Genomic DNA, 6,036 nt, shown 5'->3' with positions numbered 1-6,036 from the left:
TTCCCAGTCAAAAACTGTCCCTCTATCTTCACCTCGGCTGATGAAATTAGACCTTTACAATACATTCCTTTCTTCCCTATCTTCTAGTAGTTCAATTGTATCTTTTTAACATTGGATTCTCTCTGGTTGTACTATTTTTATTAGTACATGTTTGTGGTACACGATGAGTTTATTTTGGGCAGCTGGTACGTATTACATTCTCTTCCTCCCTGCCCCTTCCCAACACATTTTAATACATAAATATTCCTCGGCATTATCTTCCCTCCTTTTCCTCCTCTCCCTTCTCTCTGGCTATTGGGTTTGCCCAGCACACCCTGAGTTCTAGCGCAAACCCCATGAGGCCCTGAATTTCACACATCCTCCTCTTACCATTATGCAGCAGTAACCCCAGCTCTGTGTGACGGTCTTCATCACAGATGCAGGGACATTCGGTGGCTGAATTCTAGGGATGCGGCATGAAGTGGACGTCTTGTAGCTGTGCTCCACCTAAGCCTCAGTTATTTCTGGGTAACAGCGCGTTATGTACCAATCAAATAAACTAGCCATTTCTGGAGATGATTTCAACAAAAGAACCACGTGGGTAGGATCAGCTGTAAACAAGGTAAAGGATGCCCAGCTCGCTCGTCTTTGGTGTCCTGCCCAGCTTCCTAGCAATCTATTATTTGCACTCTTCCTTCAAGCCTTTCCAGATCCAAATTTGTGTGCGATTTTCATCTGGAAACAAAACTTTTCACTAAACTTTGTATTTGAAAGTACTTGGAACATTTTAGAGGACTGTTAAGAAAGTATACTTCATATTTTTGTCGTTGTGGCCAGTCTAAGGGCATAGCATCCCAGGACATAGTGATTACCCCCAAAACCTACTAGTGCTGGGTCTTCCTGGATTTATTCTTCTAGACACTACACCTCAATTAGCAATTTTAATTTTTCCTTCTTAATGAGGTGTATACATACACTCTGCCTTTTTTCTTAAAGAATTTGCTTTGTTTTTTCCCCTTGCTGATTTTCAGACTTAGCAGTTTTGGTTTTGGGGTGTTTTTTTTTTTTTCCTTTTCATGTAAAGGCTATCTTCAAGTGGTACTGTTATTTACTAGATTCTCACTCAAATTTTATTTCAAAAATAAGTTCATTTCTCAAGAATCATGTTTTTCAAAGCTTCTTTAAGTGTTATCTTTTCATATGAACATTGAAAGCTATACAAAGAAGTTTTTTCAACCAAAATCATTCTCTTTTGCTAAATTTACTGAAAGTGACTTCTAGTTTGCATTTTTCATTAAAGTTTTTCAAAGAGAAATTCAGTTGTGGTGTTGTTTTTGGACGCATATGCACTGTTCTTTCCAAATTCCCCAGGTGTGAAAATGTGAATGGGTATTAAATGAACAAGTATCAGCCAAATATGTAATCTCAGGGCTGAAAACATACATAGATGTATATTTCGAAGCCTTTCTCTGTGGGATAAGAAATGCAAAACTTGGTCAGGATGGCCTTGACATAGAAGCTTACTATGCAAATGCTGTGAGGAAGTGCACAGACACTCAGGACAGCTAGCTGGGGAATTCTACAGGGACTCCACCGCAGTGGGAAGGATAATCCTTAGCCTTCCACTAAAACGAACTATTCTCTGTTTACAGTTCTGCAGTTCCCCAGCCCCAAGCTCATTTCTATCCCTGTTGCTAAGGCCAGTAGCCTGCCTAGGAAACCAAATTGATGAAGACATAAAGTAACGCTTACACACATTTTTTACTTAAAAACTAGAGAGTTGGGAATAGAATGTAGTATAGGAAGGGAGTGGAAGTCAGGAACTAAGAAACAAGGGAGTATATAAGGGTGAAGAGATACAGTGCATACAATAATTAATTCACACTCTCAAACGCCAGTTGGCTCACTGTTAAACTGACATTTTTTATGTTATACTCCTATGAATTATCTCTGCCAAGACTTATTCAAATGGAAAAGTATAACTACAAAATGTGCATAAACAAGTACCTGTAATTGACTCTTTCCCGGTCCAGTAAATTGGTAACTAAGGAGGACTCAGTTCTGTACACTGGTGCATTGTCCATCAGCGACCATGCTCCTGTTACCTACCACACGATAAACTCGGCAGGTATGATCCAGGCCCTCGTGCACGAAGAGCACTAAACTGCAATCATGCACTCAATGGCAAGTGGAAAGCAGCCACGTTTAGTGAGGGTTGTAGGAAGTTCTGCTCGGGGCAAGTCCATGCCAACGGAAGATATGACACAAACAGAACAGCAGTGCTGGGTGACAGGAACGCAAAAGCACACACATACAGCCCAGCGCTTGGGACACAGTGACAGACCCCAGAGGAATCAGGTTTCAGAATTTAAAGGAAAGCCCCCGTGCGCTCCTCAATCTCTAGGTCTGAGGGACAGGAATGACTGACAGGCTGCTGACTCATTGCAGGGGCCAGAATTCATTCTGGCTTTAATTGCATGGATTAGGGTGGAGAGGACTGGAAGTCAGCCATGGGCTCCAACACGCATGTGCTGGCTCCAAGAAGCTGGGTCTCTCCTATGTGACTCTACCTCTCAGCCCAAGGGAAGCAGAAATGCCAGGTGTGGTTTAAAATTAAAGGGGTAGACACGAGTGACTTGGTCAGCTCAGTTATTTCTGACTGCATTATTACTTTTCATTATTACTGAAACCCTAGGGTTATCATCAGGAGTCCCATGTGTTTTGTCAGCTTATCCATCCACCCACCCACCCACCTACTCACCTACCCCATCTCTGTCTGGAATTTAGTGACTTCTCCCACATTGGCTTTTGGAATGCATTGTCATTACAGGTCCAGAGCCTGACAACTGTGTACTACTCAAACAATCAAGTCACATGGCTATTTTCAAAAGCAGCTGCTGCTACAGCAGCCTGCTTCTGCCAAGGGAGCTCTTCTTATGCAGCAAAAGGAATTGGTTGAGTTCTCCTTGTAATCACTCTGCAAGAATGTTTAAAAATCTATCTCCCAGGAACTTGGGACACTGGGAAGCCAAGCAAGCACCTCCCCTCCCTGGTAAGCGGTGGCAGTGTGGCAGACTGCGGCCCTTCCAGGGGGAGAACCACCAGCAGGTCCTGAGATCTGCGCCATGTTGGAACTTACGAAGCTGGGAAACCAAACAACCAGCCTGCCTCCCTGCTAAGCAATAGTGAACCTACTGGTGCACAGCCTAGAGTCAAACATCCCACTTCCCCTACCCCCCTTCTCCTGTCCCTCCCCGTTAGCAAATGGGAACCAGAAATCTGAGCATCTCCTGGGAGGTTGACCATAGCAAATAAGGGGGATTTCCTTCTACCATCTCTTTGAAGGCAAATATTTTTATTACTGTTTTGCGCTATTCTGATTAATGGTACTGCTCTATTCAATATTCTGTTTTGATAAGTTCTATAATGTTCTGTATTTCATCTCATTTTGATATATGTGATTGAAAGAACAACTATTATAAAGATAATGAAATATATTGTGATTCATAGGTATTACTGTTAAAAAAATCTATCTCCCTTATAATCTTCTATATCCTCTACTACAGGAGCTACCCTTACCTCCTGGATGAACTACTCAGCTTTAGCAGTTTTTTGTTCATCTCTCTTTCCTTTCATTTTAATCAAAAGAAACTTTTCTAAAACATTTCACATAAGAAATCATATAGTCATTTAACTAATATGGCAAGAAGTATTTTGTAATGAAGAAAAGCCCAAAATTAGTTAAGTCAGGAGATCTAGGTTTCAGCTTAGTACAGTCAAGCAAAGTATTTATTGTAAAATAGGACCAAGGACTGAGGACCACCACACAAGCTGCCGAAGAACAAGAAAGGTGTTTGTTTTAATTAAGGGGAAAAATAAAAAAAAATTAGGATATATAATAGTAACTCTTTTTGATTTCCTATTAACTTGTTTTGAAGTCCTGTAATACTCCCACGATCTTGTTTTGACTGATTAGACTCTGTTCCATTCTGTGCGATAGTATCAAGTTTGAGGCTATAGGCAACTACTTTGAAGGCAATAAGATTCACTAAGATGCCCATTCTGGTTTGACTATCGTCTCCTTTGGAAGTCCTGTAATGTTTACAATGCCTAAGTTTTATTGGTCTTGTTTTCTACTGTTTTGTCCAACTTTATAATATCTTATGAGATAGACAATTCTTTTTAAGGAAACAAGAGACAACGTTGATAACCATTGTTAATAACCTTGTACTCTGTTCTACATCATGTGCTATGTCTATCCTTGGTTTTGACTGACAGCTTTGTTTTGCCATATTTGACTTTATTCTCTCCCCCCCCCAAAAAAGTAATAAGAACTAAGGAGTAATAAAATCCAAAATGTGTAAATTTTGTTGTAAAAAAGAGAGGGGGGAAAAAAAAAGAGCTCTAACGGATATAACAGCAAGTGTGTTTAGCGGTGTTAAATAGCTGACTATATTAATGTTTTTGGATCATTGAACACAGCTGTTTGCAGTCTCTCTGTTTGAATGTCCACTTTGTATTCTTTGATACTGTGATTTGAGCAACTGTTTCCAAGACGATAATATGTAATCTATTTACAGGTGATTTCTTACTGTTATGTTTTTTTTTTTTGTAGTTCTGTATTATGTGTACCCTTACACTGCTTTGTTTTGTTTTGTGTTTTTCTCTTTTTCCTCTTAAATAAAATTTAAAAAAAAAAAAAAGAAAGATGAGAGGAAGCAGAATGCTGTAACTAACAAGGCTGAAGTGCAGTCCAGGTGCTAGGATACAGCCACTCACAGAAACACAACTCATTCTCCGTATCTCACAGAAGCCGTGACTGTCTTTCAGTCTCTGTGTTACTAGGAAAGAAACACTTAAGGATTTTGGAGTTTCTAGGTAAATCGTAAGGCTTTCATAGAGAGAAAGAAGCAAGTATACATTGTCGCTCATGGAAAGTTAAGAGGGAATACCTGATTTTAAGATCATTTTTCTTGCTATTTTTGTATTGAAAACTCAGAAAGGAAGAAACAAAACTACCCATCTCCCAGCAAGCTCCTGGGTGGCTCCCTGCCTGACAGTGAATGTTAAGTGCACTAGCTTTTCTTACACAGTCCCTAACTTAAGATCTTTGAAATAACTTTTAGGGCTCTTTAATATTCTAAGAATTGGACAAGTGGATGAGATCAAACTTTATAAAAGATAATTAAAATGGTATTTTAAAATGTGGAAAAATGTTATGTAGAGAAAATATTAGTGTTATTTATAAATTTCAGATTGATGCTCTTTCCCTGGTTTAATATCATTGCTATTTGTTTCAATTTATTTTTATTTCTTTAGAACTCGTTAATGTCACAATAATGATAGTTCTATCACTAATTGGAATATTTTCCTATGGAGGGCTGAACTGGTAACAATGCTTTTAGGTAAATGGGAAAATTGTTCATTGATTCCCAAATTCCTTCTCTTTGGCATGATTTTTATGTGCCAAAGATCTGAAGGGAGTACAGAAAGAAATGTGGCCATCTGGTAAAATTAGTAAGGTCTAAACACAGTGCTTAGAGAAAGACAAAGAGATGTTTGAAATCTGTGCAGTGTACTCCTCTATAGTGGGACTTCATCTGTTTCAGAAATCAGCCACTGACCATGCTACATCAGGACTTTAGTAACCAACTGTTACAATTTCCAAGTTTTACATAAGTGATAGTCATTAATTCGGGCTTCACTCTCAAAACTATAATTTGACAGGGGCTATAGTGTTGCAATATTTAGCTGAAAAAATGACTAAAGGATTATTTCAACTAAGTGGTAGAAATATTCTTCAAACTGTACTAGAGTTAAAGAAATTTTACAATAGACAAAAACTAGACTCGTTAAGAACTTTATCATTTCTCCCCCAAAAATCTTGAGTATGAAATATCTTTTGAACACAAATATATTTTGTGTTTGGGAATCAGACTGTGATGGTTCACTGCTGTGTCAGGTGTCCTGCCTTAGAGACACCCTGCAGAGTGCTGGGTGTGGCTGGAGGGTCTCACCAAGAGCAGAAGCCCCACCCTGTTGGGAGTCGCACCAACC

The sequence above is a fragment of the Cavia porcellus genome, unplaced genomic scaffold, assembly GCF_034190915.1.
Source record: "Cavia porcellus strain 051 isolate PalLab524CR breed Dunkin Hartley unplaced genomic scaffold, mCavPor4.1 scaffold_14, whole genome shotgun sequence".
Taxonomy (NCBI): Eukaryota; Metazoa; Chordata; class Mammalia; order Rodentia; family Caviidae; genus Cavia; species Cavia porcellus.
Note: the sequence above shows the minus strand (reverse complement) of the source record.